At 31.7% G+C, this 24,993-nt stretch overlaps 1 long non-coding RNA gene across 1 annotated transcript; it reads right to left on the bottom strand.

Annotated features, from left to right (window-relative positions):
• Positions 1 to 9,686: 9,686 nt before the first annotated feature.
• Positions 9,687 to 24,719, bottom strand: LOC147812686 (uncharacterized). Its single transcript, XR_015432308.1, has 2 exons — positions 12,248 to 24,719; positions 9,687 to 12,160 (listed from the first exon to the last, which is right to left on the bottom strand). It is a non-coding gene; the product is annotated as an uncharacterized LOC147812686 (long non-coding RNA).
• Between the last annotated feature and the right edge of the window lie 274 nt (positions 24,720 to 24,993).

Below are 24,993 nucleotides of genomic sequence, written 5' to 3' on the forward strand. Positions count from 1 at the left end.
AAAGTTTCTATACAAAATAAAAATATTTTCGTGTCAATATATTTTCCTTTTTTTGTTATTTTAGGATATAAAACAAATTTTTCAAACTTTAATGAACGCAGAACAAGTATTGCATCGCTTTATATTTTTTAAATGACTCATAATAATTTTAAAGAGCAAAACATTTTTTTAATTCAATATTTTTACTTTATTTAAGGCATTTTTTGCGCAATTTTTGGATTTTTAAGGGCATTTTTTGCCCTTTTTAAGGGCATTAGTTGAGATTTTTTAGGTCATCAAAATCCGGGCTCTAGTGATAAGAAACAAAATTGAGAAAATGTTAAGGGGAAATTCTTTTAGGGGAATCGTAGGAAATTGTCATACGCAGAGGAGGAAGCTTAATAAATTTTGGAAATTACTGAATACCGGTATTGTGGTAATTTGGTGCAGTTTTAATAAGAATTTACAATGAATTTCAGGAAATATTTTATCAGTGGTCGCGTAAAAACAATAAAGCTGTGTATAGTGTATCACCTCTGATAATTAAGATTTTACATAGAATCTAATAATTCAGTCAGGGATTATAGTACATGAATGAATTAGAATTAACAGAACTTTTTTGTACTTATGAGTATTTTAAATAGTAAATTGAAGGTCATAGAGAGAAATGGTCTTGTAAGAATTTAATACAAAATCTTGTAAGAAGTCAGGCTTTGATTTGCTGCCGCTGATAAATGTATTTTGTGCAAAACTTAAATGTTGAAGGGAGTTATGAAAAAAGTAATAAATATAGTTACATTAGAGATTTTTAAAATTGTACCAATTCTTATCAGCTTTAATTCCGATACTGTGGAAATAAGTGTTTTACTTGAAAGTGGTAAATTTTAACTATCATGAGTTGGCGATTAAATTTTAGACATTCAAATTCCTTTTTTTTGGGGGGGGGGGGGAGCACGAGAAATTATTTTTTAAATCTTCTACTATTTTTGATATTAATAGCTCGCCTCTTGATTTCCTAGAAATTTTTATTTTAAAGTGATGCATTTATTTAAAAAAAAAAAACTTGAAAAGAAAAATAATAACGCATTTATTTTATTTTATATCCGTCATTGAACAGCCGACGCAATTTTGCTTTTACGACTACTAATGTTCAACTCCGTAGCTTTGTCATTTTGAACCAGATCCAGAAGACAAAGAAACTCCTGTATCAAAAATTGGGAGAAATTTTGCCTTCGTGGAGGGCTTTTTGTAGCAACTAACCCGCATTTGCGTTACATGAAGAGGAAGACCACGAGAACTTCCCAAGGTTAGCCTGACTGCAAAGGAACACTAACATCTGTCTACCGGTGCAAGGTGGATCGACCAGAAGTGTCTGAGATTCGAACCATGTTCACTTCATGGGGAGGTCAGTCCCTCGAGCCATCGAGGCTGAAAAGTTTCTAAGGAAATTTTAATATGAATTAAATAATGAATCAGAAAATATGATAATTAAGCAAATAATTATCACACCTTAATTTCTTGATGAAGGTTTTTTTTTTCTTCTTTTTTTTGAGAATGAAAATAATTTTAATGACGGAATATTGTGTGTTTGGAAGTTGTATGGTGCAGTTAACTAGTTGAAGATTGTGATGAAAACAGGATAATGACATTTGAAGATGAAAACTGGATCATAATTGTAATGAAACTTTTATTTAGTATTTGTAGAACTACAGCTATAAAATTATATTTTACCTACAACAAGACTAAGTTAAATAATACATTTTTAATAATAATGTTAATAAGGACAGGCCATTGGAGATAAATCCCCCATGAGTAGTCTAATCAAAAGCCAATTTAAAAAGTGATTGAATTGTTCCCAACAGAGAGTTCGGAGCATGGGAAGAGATCCAAGATGGGTGATTTTATCTTATATTTCATTTCCCTCCCAAATGTTGGGTTTACGACTACTAATGTTCAACTACGTAGCCTTGTCATTTTGAACCCAATCCAGAAGACAAGGGAACTCCTGGATTAAGTAATGGGAGAAATTTGCCTTTGTAGAGAACTTTTTGATGAAATTAACCCGCATTTGCGTTACATGGAGAGGAAGACCACGAGAATCTTCCACAAATAGCCTCACAGAAAAGGAACTTTAACCCATGATCCGTCCACCACAGAGGATATTTCACGTCAGCGCTGTGGTCGGTTCGGCCGGATGCGGGTTCGTATCGACCAGCCATCACTGGGATTCGAGCCCCGGTTCACCTCAGTGGAAGGCGAACGCTCTATCCCCTGAATCATCGTGACTCAAGATTGGTGATTTATCGAAAAATAACATAAAGCCCCCCCCCCCAAAAAAAAAAATTATTATGGAATCAAAAATAAATAAAGCATAATCAGAAAATAATTTGGCGAATGTCCACCAAGACTATGATGAACATGTTATTGAAACATATTTGTGGTAAGAGATTGTTGTATTCGAGGCAGCGAGGCGAGTCTTACATTAGTATTAAAATAAAAAGTTAATCGTTCAATACATTGATTGATAAGAAGATTTATATTCTCTTTTTATAAAATGTAATAAAAATTAAATGATTGATTTAATTTAATCAACATTTGGTTACGAATGATTAAAAAAAAGTTAAAGAAATTTTAAAAGCTAGAAAAATACGTAATGTCTATTGTGGCATCATAGTAATATATCCATTATATTATTACATTCATAAAGCTCGCTGGAAAGGAATGACAGTTTTTCAAAAAATTTCTACAAAATCAAATGAAAAACAAATCCATCAATTCTCATGAAAAACAAATCAATCGATACAAAATCAATCCCAAACGCATATCTATTGAATTGTCAGGGCATAACTATTTCTTACTACAAAGTTCGTAGGAAAAAAAAAACTAATCAAAGCAACAACTGTAATAAAATACGTTACTGCAAACAAATAACAAGTTGTGGTCAATACGTGAACACAATTATTTACACTGAAACCAAAATGCATCAAATTGTGTTTACTAAATTTGTACAGAGAATTTACGACGAATGAAATCGTTTTCGTTAAAAATGAGAAGATGAAATTAGGCTTACCAGCGTTTCAGAAAAACTGATAATAAAGTTTCTAAACAAATGTTCTCTCCTCTCCAATCCTTTCTAACTTTAAAATCTCAAAACAAAAATATCTGAGCTAAAATCTGAAGAATTTTCGAATATTCTTTTTAAAATATCTCCCCCTCCACAGGAATCTGGGAAGCCTAAATTTGGAGGCTCCATACGAAAATGTAATTTCTATGCAAATTAACTTAATATATGATATAAATTCAATTATATATATATATATATATATATATATATATATTATTAATGATCTCTAAAAGAGATAAAAAAATCTCATGTTGCAATCAGAGTGTATTAAAGGCGATCAATGATTTATTTTGAGAATTGAAAGTTAAATGAGATAAGAAAATGCAACTTTACGAAAAACTAAGCTTTCCAGCAAAAAAATCTCTTCTCAATTTTAAGCAAACAAATTTTTATGATAGAACATGCAATGAAAATTTAAACAAAAACGTAATTGTTTAAAATAGTTTCATCAATTATGGTTTTTATTTTATTTTATGATATTATCATTGATTCCAATGCTAAATATTGGTAATATTTATTAATTGAAATAAATAAAATAAGCAACGTGATGTAAGGCCCGAATTTTGATGACATTTGCATTTTTGGGCATTTTTTGTCTTTTAGAGCATTTTTTTTAGATTTATAGGGCATTTTTCTTTAAATTTTGGAGCGTATTTTGCATTTTAATGCATTTTTTAAAGTTTTTTGTTAATTTTTTCCAATTTTTATTATTTTTTATCAATTTCCATTATTACACTGGCTTCCAAACAATGAAGAAAATCTATAGAATATTAACAGGTGAAGCAAAATCTTTTCAAATTGAAGAAGAATTGTCAGTAAGTGAGACCGTCTTTTTCAAGTACGCACCTGTAACATCAGTAGACGTTGAAAGAAGCTTCTGCAGGAATGAAAATTCACTTTCTGGCAAGAGACGCTCGTTTACATTTCAAATTATCAAAAAACATTTAATAATCCAATGTAATTCTGATATTTAGTAATATTGTGATATGGAAGTTGTTATATCCATTAAAGTTTCTATACAAAATAAAAATATTTTGGTGTCAATATATTTTCCTTCTTTTGTTATTTTAGGATACAAAACAAATTTTTCAAACTTTAATGAACGCAGAACAAGTATTGCATTGCTTTATATTTTTTAAATGACTCATAATAATTTTAAAGAGCAAAACATTTTTTTAATTCAATATTTTTACTTTGTTTAAGGCATTTTTTGCTCAATTTTTGGATTTTTAAGGGCATTTTTTGCAATTTTTAAGGGCATTAGTTGAGATTTTTTAGGTCATCAAAATTCGGGCTCTAGTGATAAGAACAAAATTGAGAAAATGTTATGGGGAAATTCTTTTAGGGGAATCGTAGGAAATTGTCATACGCGGAGGAGGAAGTTTAATAAATTTTGGAAATACTGAATACCGGTATGGTGGTAATTTGGTGCAGTTTTAATAAGAATTTACAATGAATTTCAGGAAATATTTTATCAGTGGTCGCGTAAAAACAATAAATCTGTGTATAGTGTATAACCTCTGATAATTAAGATTTTACATAGAATCTAATAACTCAGCCAGGGATTATAGTATATGAATGAATTAGAATTAACAGAACTTTTTTGCACTTATGAGTATTTTAAACAGTAAATTGAAGGTCATATAGAGAAATGGTCTTGTAAGAATTTAATACAAAATCTTGCAAGAAGTCAGGCTTTGATTTGCTGCCGCTGATAAATGTATTTTGTGCAAATGTTGAAGGGAGTTATGCAAAAAGTAATAAATATATTAATATAGTTACATTAGAGATTTTTAAAATTGTACCAATTCTTATCAGCTTTAATTCCGATACGGTGGAAATAAGTGTTTTACTTGAAAGTGGTAAATTTTAACTATCATGAGTTGGCGATTAAATTTTAGACATTCAAATTCTTTTTTGGGGGGGGGGGGGCACGAGAAATTATTTTTAAAATCTTCTACTATTTTTGATATTAATAGCTCGCCTCTTGATTTCCAAGAAATTTTTATTTTAAAGTGATGCATTTATTTAAAAAAACAAACTTGAAAAGCAAAATAATAACGTATTTATTTTATTTTATATCCGTCGTTGAACAGCCGACGCAATTTTGCTTTTACGACTACTAATGTTCAACTCCGTAGCCTTGTCATTTTGAACCAGATCCAGAAGACAAAGAGACTCCTGTATCAAAAATTGGGAGAAATTTTGCCTTCGTGGAGGGCTTTTTGTAGCAACTAACCCACATTTGCGTTACATGAAGAGGAAGACCACGAGAACTTCCCAAGGTTAGCCTGACTGAAAAGGAACACTAACATTTGTAGGTGGATCGACCAGATGAACGAGGGAAGACCTCCCCATGAAGTGAACCATGTTCACTTCATGGGGAGGTTAATCCCTCGAGCCATCGAGGCTGAAAATTTTCTAAGGAAATTTTAATATGAATTAAATAATTAATCAGAAAATATGATAATTAAGCAAATAATTGTCACACCCTAATTTTTTAATGAAGGTTTTTTTTTTTTTTTTTGTCGTTGAATGAAAATAATTTTAATGACGGAATATTGTGTGGTTGGAAGTTGTATAGTGCAGTTAACTAGTTGAAGATTGTGATGAAAACAGGATAATGACATTTGAAGATAAAAACTGGATCATAATTGTAATAAAACTTTTTAGTATTTGTAGAACTACTGATATAAATATATATTTTTTCTACAACAAGACTAAGTTAAATAATACATTTTTAATAATAATGTTAATAAGGACAGGCCATGGGAGATAAATCCCCCACGAGTAGTCTAATCAAAAGCCAATTTAAAAAGTGATTGAATTGTTCCCAACAGAGAGTTCGGAGCATGGGAAGAGATCCAAGATGGGTGATTTTATCTTATATTTCATAACCGCCATTGAACATCCCTCCCAAATGTTGGGTTTACGACTACTAATGTTCAACTACGTAGCCTTGTCATTTTGAACCCAATCCAGAAGACAAGGGAACTCCTGGATTAAGTAATGGGAGAAATTTGCCTTTGTAGAGAACTTTTTGATGAAATTAACCCGCATTTGCGTTACATGGAGAGGAAGACCACGAGAATCTTCCACAAATAGCCTCACAGCAAAGGAACTTTAACCCATGATCCGTCCACCACAGAGGATATTTCACGTCAGCGCTGTGGTCGGTTCGGCCGGATGCGGGTTCGTATCGACCAGCCATCACTGGGATTCGAGCCCCGGTTCACCTCAGTGGAAGGCGAACGCTCTATCCCCTGAATCATCGTGACTCAAGATTGGTGAGTTATCGAAAAATAACATAAAGCCCCCCCCCCCCCAAAAAAAAAATTATTATGGAATCAAAAATAAATAAAGCATAATCAGAAAATAATTTGGCGAATGTCCACCAAGACTATGATGAACATGTTATTGAAACATATTTGTGGTAAGAGATTGTTGTATTCGAGGCAGTGAGGCGAGTCTTACATTAGTATTGAAATAAAAAGTTAATCGTTCAATACATTGATTGATAAGAAGATTTATATTCTCTTTTTATAAAATGTAATAAAAATTAAATGATTGATTTAATTTAATCAACATTTGGTTACGAATGATTAAAAAAAAAGTTAAAGAAATTTTAAAAGCTGGAAAAATACGTAATGTCTATTGTGGCATCATAGTAATATATTCATTATATTACTACATTCATAAAGCTCGCTGGAAAGGAATGACAGTTTTTCAAAAAATTTCTACAAAATCAAATGAAAAACAAATCCATCAATTCTCATGAAAAACAAATAAAATCAATCCCAAACGCATATCTATTGAATTGTCAGGGCATAACTATTTCTTACTGCAAAGTTCGTAGGAAAAAAAAACTAATCAAAGCAACAACTGTAATAAAATATGTTACTGCAAACAAATAACAAGTTATGGTCAATACGTGAACACAATTATTTACACTGAAACCAAAATGCATCAAATTGTGTTTACTAAATTTGTACAGAGAATTTATCCCCCCCGAGAGCATTTCGCAAACTTTTAATATCCTGGAAAAAATGCGTTTCTAAATTTTCTTGAAGTAGAAAAGTATAAATTTTTATGAAAAAAATGAAATGAACCCTTCTTTAAGACGATTTCCGAAGTCTTATTTCTTTTTATTAAAATAGAAAGTAAGTGAAATAGCAACTAAGAATAGAAAGAATGAATAGAAAAAAAGTGAAATAGCAAAAGCAATATTGGAAGTGAGAAATAGCAGTTGTCGCAAGTTATATGGACTTATATAGTTTGGAAAAGGAAACTTTAGTTTTGATGTATCATCACTTTTTTAGGATAACGAAAGAAAATTTAATTTTAAAAGAAGATTTTCATGAACATTAGGGAGTGAATAAACTAAAGTGACCTACAAAAATAGAAAATATTCTAAATCAAGAAAAAATGCATGTTAAAACGATATTAGTTTTTCAGAAATAAATATATAGAGGAAGATAATTATTTACTCTAAGTTTTAGATAATTATAGCAACTGACATTTATGCGCATAAGAATCATAATCAAACTATTAAATTTACTAATACTTTAACAGCAGGCACTAAATGTGTTTGAATTATGTATCTACAAACTTTTGTTTCAATAGAAATGAGCATTACTAGAGAAATAAAAAAATTTAACATTTTGTTTCATAAATTCTTATTTAGATTATTAAATTCAATAATATTTAGATCTTATCAAATATAATAGATTATTTAATTTCCTTCGGTGTCCTTCATTCGCATCTTCCAAGGATTTCTTCAAAGTTTGAGGAGAGATTAATCGCGATTTTACGATATCGCTGAATATTTACATGCTTGGCCGAGGGTAACAAAATGCTTGTCACACTAATTTCAAGAAATCTAATTTTCGATTTTCCCAAACAAAATTTTAATTTTGGGCATTCACATTTAAGGTGTGCACTACATTAATAAACTTTAAAAGACGATAAATAAACATTTAAAGGGGAAAAAATGTTGAATGAGCAAAACCCTTATTACTAAAAAAAAAAATTGAAATTACGAGGGACACTAAAGCAATTTTCACCCAATTCTTTATTTTAATTTAAACAATTAGATAGATTAGTGTCAGTTTAGATTGAGTTAAGAATATTCATAGTTTATTATATCCTTTTATTTCTTCCTAAATTATCACTGATTGTATAATAATGAGTTTCTCTTCTAGAGGCTTTAACTTTTAAAGAGTTTAATATAATTAAGAAGAGAAAGCATAAATTTGTAGAATAAAATTACATTTTGTTACTAGATATTAATGTATTTATTACAATTAAAAGAAATAATTTTTCTGTATTCATAAAATAAAAATATTTCACTTACCTTAAGAAAAATGCTATTTTTTTAAAAAAAAAAAGTGGAAAAGCGAAAATATTCAAACAGCTTCTTGAAGCAGACGATTATAAAGACATCTAAAATCTCTTTTTCAAAAAGTGACCATTTATCTTTGATTAATCTAAACTAAGTCGAACTAAATAAAATAAATATATTAACAAGCGTTAGACGATTTGAAAAGAGAAAAATGGGATAGTGGACGTAATAATCTTTAAATTTTTGTTCAGTTATTAAATTTTTTTTTTAAATTTATGCAATCTATTCCATTATCCAAATTATTTTCTCACACTGTTATCATTGCGCTCTTAATTCAAGAGAACTGTTTTTGATTATGTTATTCTGCTCTACATTTTAAGATAAATTTATTTAGAAAGGTGGTCTAATCTTATTAACCGTTTTACAATTATTTTTGTGCAAACAACATTAATATACTGTTATAAATTACAGTTAAAGAAGTCTGTTGGAGCTATTTAGAACTGTTAGAAATCTATTAAGAACTTAACGATCAGTTTCCTGTGCAATAAGAAACAAATAAAAGTAATTTTTAATATATCCGCCTGTTGAGTGAGCGAAAATATTAAAGTACGATTGTGAGCTCAAATTCGTTTGAACAATATAATGTTATAACACTCTAAATGTTATTTAAAAAAATGATTACTTAGAAAAATTGCTTCTCTATTCACCAATATATATTCTAAATATTTATAATACTAATAGATAATATTTGGACGTGTGAAGTGGAGGCACAAGCGTAAGCAAACAATTCTTTTATGCTAATTCATATATGTTAAGTGAATAATTTTATCTCAAGTAGAAAAACTGTTTTCTGCAAAAGAAACAATTATTGCGAAGAAATCATCGGGGTTGGTAAGCGGCAGCGAGCTTAGCCCCTAATACTTCAATAGCTAACAATATTTAACTATATTTAAGTCATTCTTTTGAACAATTAATATTTGTACTCAGTTTTCGAAAATCCGATCACTTGAGCGAGAAGTTACAACTTGAAATAGTTTATTTTGCGCGCTGTACGACATTGAAGCAGATACTACAGAAATACTTTTCGTTGATATATTCTCTTCCGAATCTGAAAAAAATAACATTAATTTATTGAAGTTTAATTATATTCCCTTATGGGGAAATTTCAAAATTAACTTTTATCAAGCCTAGGAAAATATAGAATCGACCACAAACTAATAAAAAACTAACTCAAAAACTAAATTGCAAGTATAACATTTTTATTTATAATTAATATACTACAAAACACAAATAAGTGCTACAAAACACAGAAATAGAAATTCAATCTGTAGATTATATAAAAAGTCTTACACAAATTACAAAATTGAGTTATTTCAACAAACCAATAGAACAAAATTTAATACAATGTCAGACACACAATATCAGAATTATACAATACTGCCCAACACAATAACTTTTATTCTAACTTTTCTAGTTTCTCACATCTATAACCGTAGAGTACATAAATACGAAATAATTACACTTTTAAATTTTACAAAAGTTTGCTAAAATTTATTTTGGTTCAAATATTTTAGTTTCGAACAGATATATATTACAGTTAATAAAATGGCTAAGTTTGAAAAACTTTGCTGAAAGAACAAACAGAAAACAGTAACAGCTTTGGTGACTGAGAGCAGACTTACGACAGCTAAAAAATCACTAGTTCATTCGAAAGTTTATTCAATTATTTTAGATTGAATTATTTAATTCTGCGAGATCAATTAGATTTGCCAACATATCCATAAAAAAGTTTAAATGAGTGCCAATGTTTTACCAGATATACTTTTGATAAAACTGAAGAAATGGTTTGTATACACTGCTGGTAGAGAAACAAAGTACCTTAAAATTTGTAATTTAATATTTTTCTTAATTTAAGATCAACATTTCCATGAAACAGTTCAACGTTTCTTAAATACGTATTAAAGTAAGGAGGTTGAAAAAATTCGAAGCCGAGGTTTTAATTTTATTAATCTTTAAGTTTTATCCTCTAAAAACAGCTTATTTCCCAAAACATTTAAAATTAAAAACAAAATAAAAACTGAGGGGAAAAAGTGTTAACCAAAAACTTATTTCAACAATTTGAAATTACATTTTATTTCATGAATTTAAGCCTACATATGAGGAAAGTAAAATGTAATAATGAAATGAAACTTTTTCTATGAAATTTTAAACTTGCTTAATCACCTGAATTAAAAGGGGATTTTGATCAAAGTTATTTTTCATAATTATAAAATTAAACGCATTTAAAAAAAATTTCAGACCAGACAAACTTAAAAAAACTGAATTAAATCATTTTGAAAAGGAGTTTTCACCAATGGATCCAAAGTGAAGCTCACCCTTTCTCAAAATAACCAATTCAATTTTTAAAAGTCCAACAAAACTTTCTGACCAATAATAATACAAAAACAAGTAATGCAAAAAAATATTTTTAGAGTCAATTTCTATTTAGGTTAACAAAGAAAAATTTTATTTTAGTAAGTTTTTGTTAAATAATTACGATTTTCTCTCCAAAAAAGCTAAAATTAATTACATTTAAATTATGAATTAATATTTGAAAAAACTGTATTAAAATCAAGTGCCATCCACTATTAGTTTAAAAAAAATTATTTGAGCTTCTATGGATGAATGAAGAGTATTTTAATAACAATTGAAAATTTGAAGAAGATATATCGGGAGAGTGAGAATTTAATAATCACTGTTCGTTTCAATAAGTTACGAATTAATGCTTCGACAACTGATCAATTTGGTCTGAAAACTGATTTACGGGAACAATCAACACATTAGATTTTTAAATTATTCCCACCAATTACTCCTAATATTGCTGCTGTTATCCATGGCCCGGCCCCACTTTAAAACCTCATTCTGTAATCTCAGGTCTGCTCTTAGAATAAAGTAGAGAAAAACTTTTGTGTCTAACAGTAAAAAACACACATTGCATTTAACAACACTTTTTATTTACGTACAGACTCTGGAAATACATAAACTTGGAAGTATTTAACAGGATTATATTTAACAGCTTTTCCTTAAAAAATAAATTTTCTACATTAATTTTTATCATCCGCTCCTTCAACAAAAAATGTTACAGTCAGTATGCCAACTATGTATGAAATTAATACAACCGCATTGAGTTTAACGTTTTATAAGTAAGCAACAATTTATAAGAAAGTTTTGGATGTTATTGCAGGTGATGGAGCCACGTAAATTTCCATTCCCTGAAACTTGGTTAACAGTTTATTTTATGTGCAATAATATGTGCCATCAAATAAATTTATTGTACAACCGGGCTTGGACGGCAGACTAATTTCTGGGTTTACAACTACTACGGTTCATCTCCATAAACTTGCAACATGGAACCCAATCCAGAAGACCAGGAAACTCCTGGACCAAACAAGCCTTCAAGGAGGACTTTTTGTAACAACTAACCCGCATTTGCGTTACATGGAGAGGAAAACCTGGAAAACCTCCCACGGTTAGCCCGACGGTATGGAGATTTTAACCCACATTCCGTCTACACTCAGGATATTTTATGTCAGCACTGTGGTCTGTGCCGGTAGAATAATTTGCCTGCAGCATCTGGGGATTGGAACTTGAGATACCTCGTCGGGAGGGCACCCATGAATCAGTTCTTAATTTCATTTGCAAACAAGATGTCCTTAGGATCTCGCTGACACATGAATCTGCAAAATTGCAAAGATTCAGTCTGAGAAAAATTAAAATTTTTGTTTTAAATAGAGAGAGAGAGAAGAGAAAAATCATGGTCTCACCAACTATTGAAAAGTTTTCTTGGTGTGAGAAGCCATCTTAAAATAGCGCAGTTTTTCCACAGACTCTTCTAACGCTTTTATTCGAAGGTGTGCAGTTTTAGTTCCCCGAGGCTTGTTCAACACCAGCATATCAAGAAGACAGTCCATCCTGAAAAATACAAGACACAAAAGCAGTACCTATGCACATATCGAAACCAATGAGGTAGAATAATCCAACATTCTAAACCGAAAAAAAGTTATTAAACAATAGTAATAATGCACTTGCTATAATTAACACTCATTTCGCAGTGTATCTGTACAATTTAAAGTTAATCACAGAAGACGGTACAGTACTTTATATAAACTAATAGTTATGAATGTTTAAAGGAGTAACGTAAAAAATATGCTTTTAAACTATATTCCAAAGTAGTGATACTAAAAAAGGCTTTTAGTTAACTCTTTAGCAATATGTAAACAAGAGTCGTGATGGCTCAGGTGATAGAGCGTTCGCCTTCCAATGCCTCAATTCTCCCCAAATCCTTAAAACTATTCTTCAAAGACTGACATTTTAAAGAAATTTCGACATACCTCAGATTTTTTAACCCTATGTGAGCACAAGTTTAAAAAATTTAGTGATTTTCATCGTAAATATTTTTGAGCTAGATTTTCAAATGAATAATTTCGGAAACAAAAAAATTATTCGTACAGATAGATCTCAAGGCTTTCAAAGTTATTCTTAAGAATTCGATTAAAGCTTAGTTCAAATTTCGAATAATACCATTGTTAACATTTTTGAAATGCACCATTCTATCACTTAACTAATTTTACCCAGCAGCTATGTTTTTGCCCTTTTAACCAGAAAATATTATAGATTTAAAATATTTCAAGCACTATAAACGTTCTCTTTCTAAGATAAAACGTTAGCTGGGTGATTTTTCAGGGCACGCACTGGCAACCTTTAGTTACAGTACAGGACCTTACTCTATCCCACCTCAGCATTTTAAATTATCTAAAATTTTCCTGCTCTATTTAACAGTCAAATATATGTAGCTGTAAGCGCCAGAGTTCTTCAGAGACTTAGGGTCACGGACATGCGGGCTAGCATCGCAGTTCAGGACCACCCAGTTCTTTTGACACCCCGGTTCTTACGGCAACGTAGTCGAAAGAACGGAAAAGTTCCAAAACGGCTGAACAAGCGTGACACTCGAAGAGGGAGCAGAACGGCCGTCTACCACTCCCGATTCGGATTTCACACTTGTTCAATGCATTGAAAATTTCCGTTTCATAACACGTTCATCTGTGTTTTACAATGAATGAGCCACGTATTTGCCAAAAGTCGGCAATTTGGTTCAATGAATCAGGCGAAAGCGTAGGACCAAAAAATCTTCCTTGTGAACGTTTATAGTGTTAAGAATCCATAATGCTTAAAAAGTTTATGTTTTGCATAACGTTTTTAAAGATATCCACTATTTAATATACAGACATAAGAAGGCTCTGCTATCAGTGTGACCTTCATTGAAAAGTTACGGACAACTATGTATAAACTTAATACGACCCTAAAGACGTTAACATTATCTTAAGCCCCGGTATCCACGATGCCATAGAGTCCAGACGGGGAATTGATAACTCTTTTCCATAGAACAATCTATTTAGCATTCATTCTTGATCCAGCACCGCTGCGTGTAGGCAGATCTCGCCGTCCATGATATCGATGTTAACATTTAATTTAAAAAAAGGAAATAAGTTTGAGTCTCATTATTAAACTAATGTTTTTGTCCTTCCTTGCTCCACAAACTCCTACAGAAAAATTGCGCAACCGGCATTGAACAACAGACCCATTTCTGGATTTATGACTATTATTGCTCACCTCCGTAGCCTTGCACACTTAAACACAAACCAGAAGACAAGGGAACTCCAGGAGGACTTTCAATATAATTAACTGCATTTGTGTTGCATGGAGAGGAAAACCATCAAAACTTTTTACGGTTAGGCAGACAGTAAAGCGATTTTTAACCCATGACCCGTCTATCACTCAGGATATTTTACGTCAGCACCGAGGTCAGTGCAAGCCGGATGCGGAATACGTATCGATCAGCCATCGCTGAAATTTGAACCCGGTTCACCTCATGGGAAGGCGAACACTGTCCACAGAGCCATCAGGGCTCAGCATTCATTTTAGGCAAATTTCGAAGTTTTCACTAGCTAAATAATTCTATTACCTACCCACCTGTTGCTTTTGTTTATACTTTAAGTTGCCTCTTACCCTCCCTCCCTCAATTACAGGTTAAAATATGTTATTTTCGTTCTCAATTTTTGAACTGTCTAGATTTTGATTTCACAGGAAAAACAGGGTGCTACTTGTACAAAAATAAACTTAAAATTTTGATTTTTTTTTACTAGAGTAAAATCTTAAAAAGCATCTTTGTTTGATAATTTTTATACTTCATTTTTCTTTGAAGTTAAAATAAGCTGAAAACTCATGACGTCTGGCAGGCGTGATAACTTTTCTAAATCATTTCAAGACAGAAAAATCTTTGTTTATAACGAGTTCTAAAAACATTTATTCGCTTTCGGCTTTGGGGCAAAAATTCCCTTGGGGGAAAAAGCATTTCTGTTATTAAAATTAACAAAGTTACATGAAAGAATGGAAGATATTTTTACTTTTGTCTGATATTATGGAAAAAGAACATTTCACCTTTTTTTGCTTTTTGCATCACAATCCCTTAAGTTATTACTGTGGGCCACCTCATTCGGAGCTTCGGCAAAACTTGAACCACCTCATTCGGAGCTTCGGCAAAACTTGAACCACCTCATTCGGAGCTTCGGCAAAACTTGAACCACCTCATTCGGAGCTTCGGCAAAACTTGAACCACCTCATTCGGAGCTTCGGCAAAACTTGAACCACCTCATTCGGAGCTTCGGCAAAACTTGAACCACCTCACCAGCTTGTTGAAACTTCAGCAGCAGCGTATCGAATAGTAAGACAATTCTGAAAAATACGAGACAAAAACAGTACCCACACACAAAACAGAAGGATAAATTTAAAGCTATAATCTTATCCAATAATGCAGAATTTAAATATTTAAGAACAATATTATTTGATATAAAGTACACGATTTAAGTAAAAATGTGAGAATTTAATAAAAACCAAACAAATTTTAAAGATACAAATGTTTGCACCAACAATACTACATCAGGACGCTAACATGCTGGAGTTTTTCGTAGTTAACTAAACCAAAAAATAGGATGAAGTACCGTTTGTGATAACATGCGTATAGTTAAAATTTGCTTTGTTTTTAGTTAAGTAAACAATTTAAGTAAAAATGTGATAAATTAAGACAATTTTAATTTTAGCTGATTATAGCACTTTGCCATTTTGACTTGAATTAAACAAAAATGGTGACCATAATTTAATTTTAATACTTATTTAATAACTTATTGTATCTCTATCTAATAAGTTAATATTAAGTGTTCACTTCCTCTAAGGAACATTCAGCCAACACAGTACATTTTAAATTAAACCACTGGTTTATTTGATCGTACAGTTCGAAAACTTCACATGAAGTTTCTTACCAAAAGTTAAATACTTGGAAGTCTTAATGCATGAAAAGTAAAAAATAAATTTACTTTTAAACGATATTCTAAGGTAATACTAAAAAAGAAGCTTGGTTAAATTCATCTGTTATATACACATGTCTCGGTTTTAACAAATATCAAGAGTGTAAACAAAAATATAGAATTCCATAGATTAGATCATTAAATTTAATAGAGTAGAAATAAAACGAACAGAAGTATATCAAAATTTAAAAATAGGTCTAAACAATTTGAATAATCTTTTTTCAAAAGATATAAAAATACTCCTGTAAAAAACTGAAGTTTATATAAGATCTATTAAGAAACAGATTTAGTTTAAAGCTAGAAAATTACGTTAATTTTGTAACAAGTGAATGTCTTCCAATAATATGTTAAAAATTTAAATCTAGCAAGTTTTAACATGAACTACACATTTTTATACTATGTTTCCCACCTTTGCACGCCTCATAAAACAAAAATGAGAAAGTGTTTTACTGAACATAATTTTTTCCTAACAGAACTGATAAATTTTGATGGCTTATAATGGGTAAACATTAAAAAAATTAACTTTTATAAATATGAGACATACTAACAAAAATTGGATGCACTCTTTTGAAAAGGAACTTTTTTAAAGAACGCCACGAAATAGTGAGGTCTAACAAATGCAACTCATTGGCAAACTGAAATGTCACTTAACAAATCAGTAATTGACTTCAGCAAAAATTAAAAGTTTTAGTTCTGTTTCAACGTGAATCGTTAGTAAAATTCTTTGACTTCTTGTGAGTCAAGGACTAACGAATCTTTAGTTCGAGAAGGTATTCGATTCTTCTAAGTGCCTTGAAATCCTCATTAATGTAGTCAACCCATCTTATTGTCTTGTTCGGGTTCCAATTTGTTTAAAAGGGAGGTATTTTACGCCGCACTAGAGCTGCAGAATGGGCTCTTAGTGACGGTCTGGGAAACATCGCCGAGGATCATCCTTCCCTGCTTTGGTAGCCCGATGACCTGCAAGCGAAGTCTAGCACTTTACGGTAGAACAGTTTAGCTAAGACTGATACCGTGTACCCAGGGTCCCTACGCAGGTTGATCAAGGTGGTTCTCTACCCGCTTACTGACCACAGCTAGTGATGCTTGACTTTGGTGTTCTACTGGGAACAGTCTTTATGATCAGTTCACTTCGGGATCAAATTTATTTAAAGAATGTTAAAAATTGGTCCAATCGGCAGATGTGTCCAGAAAGTCCGATGCAATTTATTGTTGTTAATACCAGACTATACAGCGCGTACAGCTCATTGTATGTGTGATTTCATTTACTTTTAATATATTTCACCCAGAATCCTCTCAACTATTTTGAAGAAAAAAAGCTAGTATATTTTCAGATAATTTTGATATAGCCCAGGATTTTGAAATCTGTATAAGCGCAGAATAGAAAAGTTTTTGGCAATTTCAACTTTCAATATTTATATTTTCTAATATTAAACTAGATATTCAAATTAAAAAAATTTGGTAATTACGAAAGAGTTGTCCGTACATATAAACCTGAAGCCTTTAAAAGCTAATCTTAAGAGCCAGTTTAAATTAAGCTCAAAATTGGAATAATAACATACATAATAATTTCAAAATGTCACATCCTATCCCATTTCTAATCTCATCTAACAATAAATATCCCTTTCAACCGGAAAATATTGTGAACATCGAAATTAATGAATTCCAAGCACCTATAAACGTTCTTTTTCTAAGGTTAAACGTTAGAGCGCCGGGTGGTTTTTCAGGGCACGGATTGGCAACCTTTAGTTACAATCCAGGACCTTACTCAATCCCACCCCAGCCCTTTAAATTTTAACTAGAGCAGGTAAATATAATTTAGATGATCTAACAGTCAAATATATTTAGCTGCAAGCGCCAGAGTTCTTCAGAGACTTAGGGTCACGGACATGCGGGCTAGCATCGCAGTCCAGGACCACCCAGTTCTTTTGACACCCCGGTTCTTACGGCAACGTAGTCGAAAGAACGGAAAAGTTCCAAAACGGCTGAACAAGTGTGACAATCGAAGAGGGAGCAGAGCGGCCGTCTACCACTCCTGATTCGGATTTCACACTTGTTCAATGCATTGAAATTTTCCGTTTCATAACACGTTCATCTGTGTTTTAAAACGAATGAGCCACGTATTTGCCAAAAGTCGACAATTTGGTTCAATAAATCAGGCGAAAACGTAGGACCAAAAAATCTTCCTTGTGAACGTTTATAGTGTTAAGAATCCATAATGCTTAAAAAGTTTATGTTTTGCATAACGTTTTTAAAGATATCCACTATTTAATATACAGACATAAGAAGGCTCTTCCGACTGCTATCAGTGTGACCTTCATTGAAAAGTTACGGACAACTATGTATAAACTTAATACGACCCTAAAGACGTTAACATTATCTTAAGCCCCGGTATCCACGATGCCAAAGAGTCCAGACGGGAAAAGTCCCGAAATTGATAATAACTCTTTTCCATAGAACTATTTATCATTCATTCTTGATCCAGCACCGCTGCGTGTAGGCAGATCTCACCGTCCATGATATCGATGTTAACATTTCATTAAAAAAAAGGAAATAAGTTTGAGTTTCATTATTAAACTAATGTTTTTGTCCTTCCTTGCTCCACAAACTCCTACAGAAAAATTGCGCAACCGGCATTGAACAACAGACCCATTTCTGGATTTATGACTATTATTGCTCAGCTCTGTAGCCTTGCACTTATACCCCAAACAGAAGACAAGGGAACTCCAGGGGGACTTTCAATATAACTGTATTTGTGTTGCATGGAGAGGAAAACCATCAAAACTTTCCACGGTTAGGCAGACAATAAAGCGATTTTTAATCCATGATCCGTCTACCACTCGGGATATTTTACGTCAGCAAAGAGGTCAGTGCAAGCCGGATGCGGAATACGTATCGATCAGCCATCGCTGAAATTCGAACCCGGTTCACCTCATGGGAAGTCGAACACTGTCCACGGAGCCATCAGGGCTCTGCATTCATTTTAGGCAAATTTCGAAGTTATCACTAGCTAAATAATTCTATTACCTAATCACCTGTTGCCATTGTTTATACTTTAAGTTGCCTCTTTCCCTCCCTGAATTACTGGTTAAAATATGTTATTTTTGTTCTCAATTTATGAACGGTCTAGATTTTGATTTCACAGGGAAAACAGGGTGCAACTTGTCCAAAAATCAACTTAAAATTTTAATTTTTTTTTTACTGGAGTAAAACCTTAGAAAACATCTTTGTTTGATAATTTTTATACTTCATTTTTCTTTGAAGTTAAAATGAGTTGAAAACTCATGACGTCTGGCAGGCGTGATAACTTTTCTAAATCATTTAAAGACAGAAAAATCTTTGTTTATAACGAGTTCTAAAAACATTTATTAGCTTTCGGCTTTGGGGCAAAAATTCCCTTGGGGGAAAAAGCATTTCTGTTATTAAAATTAACAAAGTTACATGAAAGAATGGAAGATATTTGTACTTGTATGATGGAAAAAGAACATTTCACCTTTTTTTGCTTTTTGCATCACAATCCCTTAAGTTATTACTGTGGGCCACCTCATTCGGAGCTTCGGCAAAACTTGAACCACCTCATTCAGAGCTTCGGCAAAACTTGAACCACCTCATTCAGAGCTTCGGCAAAACTTGAACCACCTCATTCAGAGCTTCGGCAAAACTTGAACCACCTCATTCAGAGCTTCGGCAAAACTTGAACCACCTCATTCAGAGCTTCGGCAAAACTTGAACCACCTCATTCAGAGCTTCGGCAAAACTTGAACCACCTCATTCAGAGCTTCGGCAAAACTTGAACCACCTCATTCAGAGCTTCGGCAAAACTTGAACCACCTCATTCAGAGCTTCGGCAAAACTTGAACCACCTCATTCAGAGCTTCGGCAAAACTTGAACCACCTCATTCAGAGCTTCGGCAAAACTTGAACCACCTCATTCAGAGCTTCGGCAAAACTTGAACCACCTCATTCAGAGCTTCGGCAAAACTTGAACCACCTCATTCAGAGCTTCGGCAAAACTTGAACAACCTCATTCAGAGCTTCGGCAAAACTTGAACAACCTCATTCAGAGCTTCGGCAAAACTTGAACCACCTCATTCAGAGCTTCGGCAAAACTTGAACCACCTCATTCAGAGCTTCGGCAAAACTTGAACCACCTCATTCAGAGCTTCGGCAAAACTTGAACCACCTCATTCGGAGCTTCGGCAAAACTTGAACCACCTCATTCGAAGTTTCGGCAAAACTTGAACCACCTCATTCGGAGCTTCGGCAAAACTTGAACCACCTCATTCGGAGCTTCGGCAAAACTTGAACCACCTCATTCGGAGCTTCGGCAAAACTTGAACCACCTCATTCGGAGCTTCGGCAAAACTTGAACCACCTCATTCGGAGCTTCGGCAAAACTTGAACCACCTCATTCGGAGCTTCGGCAAAACTTGAACCACCTCATTCGGAGCTTCGGCAAAACTTGAACCACCTCATTCGGAGCTTCGGCAAAACTTGAACCACCTCATTCGGAGCTTCGGCAAAACTTGAACCACCTCACCAGCTTGTTGAAACTTCAGCAGCAGCGAATCGAATAGAAAGAAAATTCTGAAAAATACGAGACAAAAACAGTACCCACGCACAAAACAGAAGGATAAATTTAAAGCGATAATCTTAAATATTTAAATTCTGCATTATTGGATAAGAACAATATTTGATATAAAGTACACGATTTAAATAAAAATGTGAGAATTTAATAAGAACCAAACAAATTTTGAAGATACAAATGTTTGCACAAACAATACTACATCAGGACGCTAACATGCTGGAGTTTTTTCGTAGTTAACTAAACCAAAAAATAGGATGAAGTACCGTTAGTGATAACATGCGTATAGTTAAAATTTGCTCTGTTTAGTTAATTTATCACATTTTTATTTAAATTGTTTACTTAAGACAATTTTAATTTCAGCTGCTTATAGCACTTTGCCATTTTGACTTGAATTAAACAAAAATGGTGACCATAATTTAATTTTAATACTTATAAAATAACTTATTGCATTTCTATCTAATAAGTTAATATTAAGAGTTAACTTCCTCTAGGAACATTCAGCCAACATTCATTCAGCCAACAGTACATTTTAAATTAAACCACTGGTTTATTTGATCGTACAGTTCGAAAACTTCACATGAAGTTTCTAACCAAAAGTTAAATACTTGGAAGTCTTTCAATGCATGAAAAGTAAAAAAGAAATTTACTTTTAAACGATATTCTAAGGTAATACTAAAAAAGAAGCTTGGTTAAATTCATCTGTTATATACAAATGTCTCGGTTTTAACAAATATCAAGAGTGTAAACAAAAATATAGAATTCCATAGATTAGATCATTAAATTTAATAGAGTAGAAATAAAACGAACAGAAGTATATCAAAATTTAAAAATAGGTCTAAACAATTTGAATAATCTTTTTTCAAAAGATATAAAAATACTCCTGTAAAAAAACTGAAGTTTATATAAGATCTATTGAAAAACAGATTTAGTTTAAAGCTAGAAAATTACGTTAATTTTGTAACAAGCGAATGTCTTCCAATAATATGTTAAAAATTTAAATCTAGCAAGTTTTAAAATGAACTACACATTTTTATACTATGTTTCCCACCTTTGCACGCATCATAAAACAAAAATGAGAAAGTGTTTTACTGAACATAATTTTTTCCCAACAGAACTGAAAAATTTTGATGGCTTATAATGGGTAAACATTAAGAAAATTAACTTTCATAAATATGAGACATACTAACAAAAATTGGATGCACTCTTTTGAAAAGGAACTTTTTTAAGGAACGCCACGAAATAGTGAGGTCTAACAAATGCAACTCATTGGCAAACTGAAATGTCACTTAACAAATCAGTAATTGACTTCAGCAAAAAATAAAAGTTTTAGTTCTGTTTCAACGTGAATCGTTAGTAAAATTCTTTGACTTCTTGTTTCGTTTCTCCCTTAGCCATGAAATAAAATTTCCTTAAAGTTTAATCAACTAGTGGATTCAACTGTAGTTTGTTTCCTCTGTTTTGAAAGTTAAATATGCACCAATAGATATAGTCACAACGGCATGAAATTGCAGATCCCGCGTTTAATCGTGAATAAACTTTGCACCATACTTTGTCGTAAAATTCACTGCAGCAGCAGATATGAGTGAAATTGTAAGTTCTGAAACAGCTGGACGAATATGAAGTATGACGAAGCAGCAGAACGACTGTCTGCCACTACCACGTCAGGCTCCACATTTGCACAGAACTTCCATCTATATTCTACCCATACCTACTTCGATTAGAGACCAACAATCTGGTCAATGTCGTTGTAGTGACTGGTGAAACAAAAAATATTGCTATAGGATGCAAAAATCGCTATCTGCCTAATGAATTCAAATTGTATTACGTGTTGGTATCTTAGAACTTAATGTGCATTCAAGATTTTATTTTTAACTATTCCAGTTCTTGCCCGAAACATTAAGCGTGGCAAAAATCTCGATATTGAAAGACAAAAATGCTGACACAAGTGAATTCTTTTAAATATTCAAATGCTTCATTTATAGTAATATTCGAAATATCTAATTCAGTGTTAGTTGTAAAGAGAAAATAGAATGCTTTTTTTTACCAATTGAAGGGTAAGCCTATTGTTTTTTCGAAGATAAAAATATAACCATTTACAACCAGCTAAATACACAATTACCCTACATCTTGATCGCAATACTGACACTAGATGAATGTAACAGGGATAAGAGACTTATAAAATGAGACCATCTATTGAAGATCCTTTGTAACATTAGCTTATGATTAATTTTCACGAAGTTTTAACTTCAGTAGTAAAAAATGTCACAAGACATTTGATGTCACTATAACTATTCTAATCATAAAATTAACTATGTAGGAGGCTAGAAAGAAAAACATGCAACATGAAAAAAATTGTATATTTTGAAGTTTCGTTTACCAATAACGGACACAAACTATACAATGAACAACACTCTTGTTACCAAAATGAGAATAGATTGAACAATGTTCAAGTTTCTGATCACAAAATTCATTTTGTTTCTTTGGGGAATTCAAAGAAAAACGTAGTACCATTTCGTTTCAATCTAAGAAATCGCGGGAAATTGAGCAAATTAGTTTGAATTACCTTCACTGTATGATTTATTTGAATTGAACTTAGAAATTTCATTTTTGAAATGCTAACTGTGCATAATGACAATGTTTTAAATATGTATTACAGTTAAGTAAAAATTTGAAAATATACATAGCTTCTAAAGTTTCAAACGATTACACTTGTTGAGTAGATAATTAAGATAATAGTAAGATTTTAAATAACCATGTTAACATAATGAAATTAGGACTGAAAGCGAACATTTAATGACTCCAGTCTTAATGAAGTTAAATTAAATACATAGACAGCACACCAATAAAATCTTAAAATTTTTATAATTTAAATACGTCATATTATTAAAAACTATTAAAGTATAATTACTGTTATTCAAATATCATAATTATTAATTACTCTTACCACCAATTAAGTTACTTAATGACAGGGAATCAAATTAAGCTGATGCAAAAGAAATAATTTTAGTTCAATTCCAAGCTCTGTTGATGACGTATTCTTTCCTACCATTAAGATATTCAAATTTTATAAAAAATAAATTTAAAAGCAGAGTAATACTTTGAGCTACCTAGTTTTTATCTTTAAAACTTTTTTTTTAATTTAAAAATATCCTATGAATAAAAACTATTTTCTTAGATTCAAAATTTACGACGTTGTTTTTTTTAAAATTATGAATTTGTAATTGGTTAGTGAGCATAGATGGCAATACTTTTAATGTTACAATTCGCACTTTTATTCTTCTAATTTGGTTCCTTTGAGTTTTCGTTGATTTGAGGAAAAAACTACAAACATGCAACGAGAATATCGAAATAAGTTTTATTAGTTATTATAACATTTTCGAAAGTTTCTGAATTTTTCAGCTAAATGTAATATTCAACAGTTAACTTATTTTCGAAACACTTTTAATGATTGCTATTTCCACAAAAAAAAATTTTTTTTATCCCGCGCCTATTGCTGATCTGATGTCATAAGAACCAATAGTTTCCTCCTGCCGGCTACCATGGAATGTCGAAATAGGCAGTACAGCTATCTGAGAATAATTATAGCATTCAAGTATTTAAAAAGTTTAATCTATTATATATAATTCTCTTACGTGGCTCCCAAATTTTGGCTGTATTTCTTTTCCGCTGGTGGCAACAGTTTTCATTTTTAAAGAAGTACTTTGTACAACTAAATAAGATTCTTTTCACAACACTTAAATATTTACTTTATTTTCTTCATTTATAGAGAAAACAGTCGGCAAAGAATTCTGTTAGGTTAAAAAACATTTCGCTAAAAAAATTACGAATTCTAAAAGAATTAAAATAAACAACTTAAATGAAAATGCTGTTGCCAGCCATAGAGTTTTTTGAAAGTTAACTTAGCAACATAAATCAAAATGACATAGAAGCGAACTAGATCAAAATTATGATACCTGAGCGATTGACGTAACAAATCCTTCAATTCTATAAGTGTTGTATCGCCAAATGCCCAGATTAACAATTGTGTTTTTAAAGAAATTATATAAAAAGTTTTAAATAGAAAGACTTCTATCCAGCTACTTCTACAACTGCTTCTTGAAGAACTTGGTTCATTGATTAAAAGTACTGTTTTAATTTCACAGTACTAACTTTATTTCTACTTACATTATTGCTATGACCCTCTTTCATTACATTTTACAACTTCATGCTAAATTTGAGGACTTTAAGTTGTTTTGTGGTTGAATACTGACATTTAGAAATGTGTACATAAAAAAATAATATTTAGAGGTTAAGAGCTTCCTCAGAAAAATTTGAATTGTCGACATTGAATTTAATAATGGAAACAATCATTTTTGTGAAAAATTGAATTATATTGCTGACATCAAAACTAAAAATATTGTGTTTCAACTTAACAATACTACCTTAATTTTTACTTATATATAAAAGAAAGGGATCATAGAAATTATATATGTATATATATATATGCATTTTAGAACTTCATATTAAACTTCTGTTGTTTGTCTGAATACTGACATTTAGAACAAAATTAAGGTTTAGAATT

This window comes from Parasteatoda tepidariorum, chromosome 3 (assembly GCF_982258835.1).
Source record: "Parasteatoda tepidariorum strain Cologne lab strain chromosome 3, Ptep-v5.0, whole genome shotgun sequence".
NCBI lineage: Eukaryota > Metazoa > Arthropoda > Arachnida > Araneae > Theridiidae > Parasteatoda > Parasteatoda tepidariorum.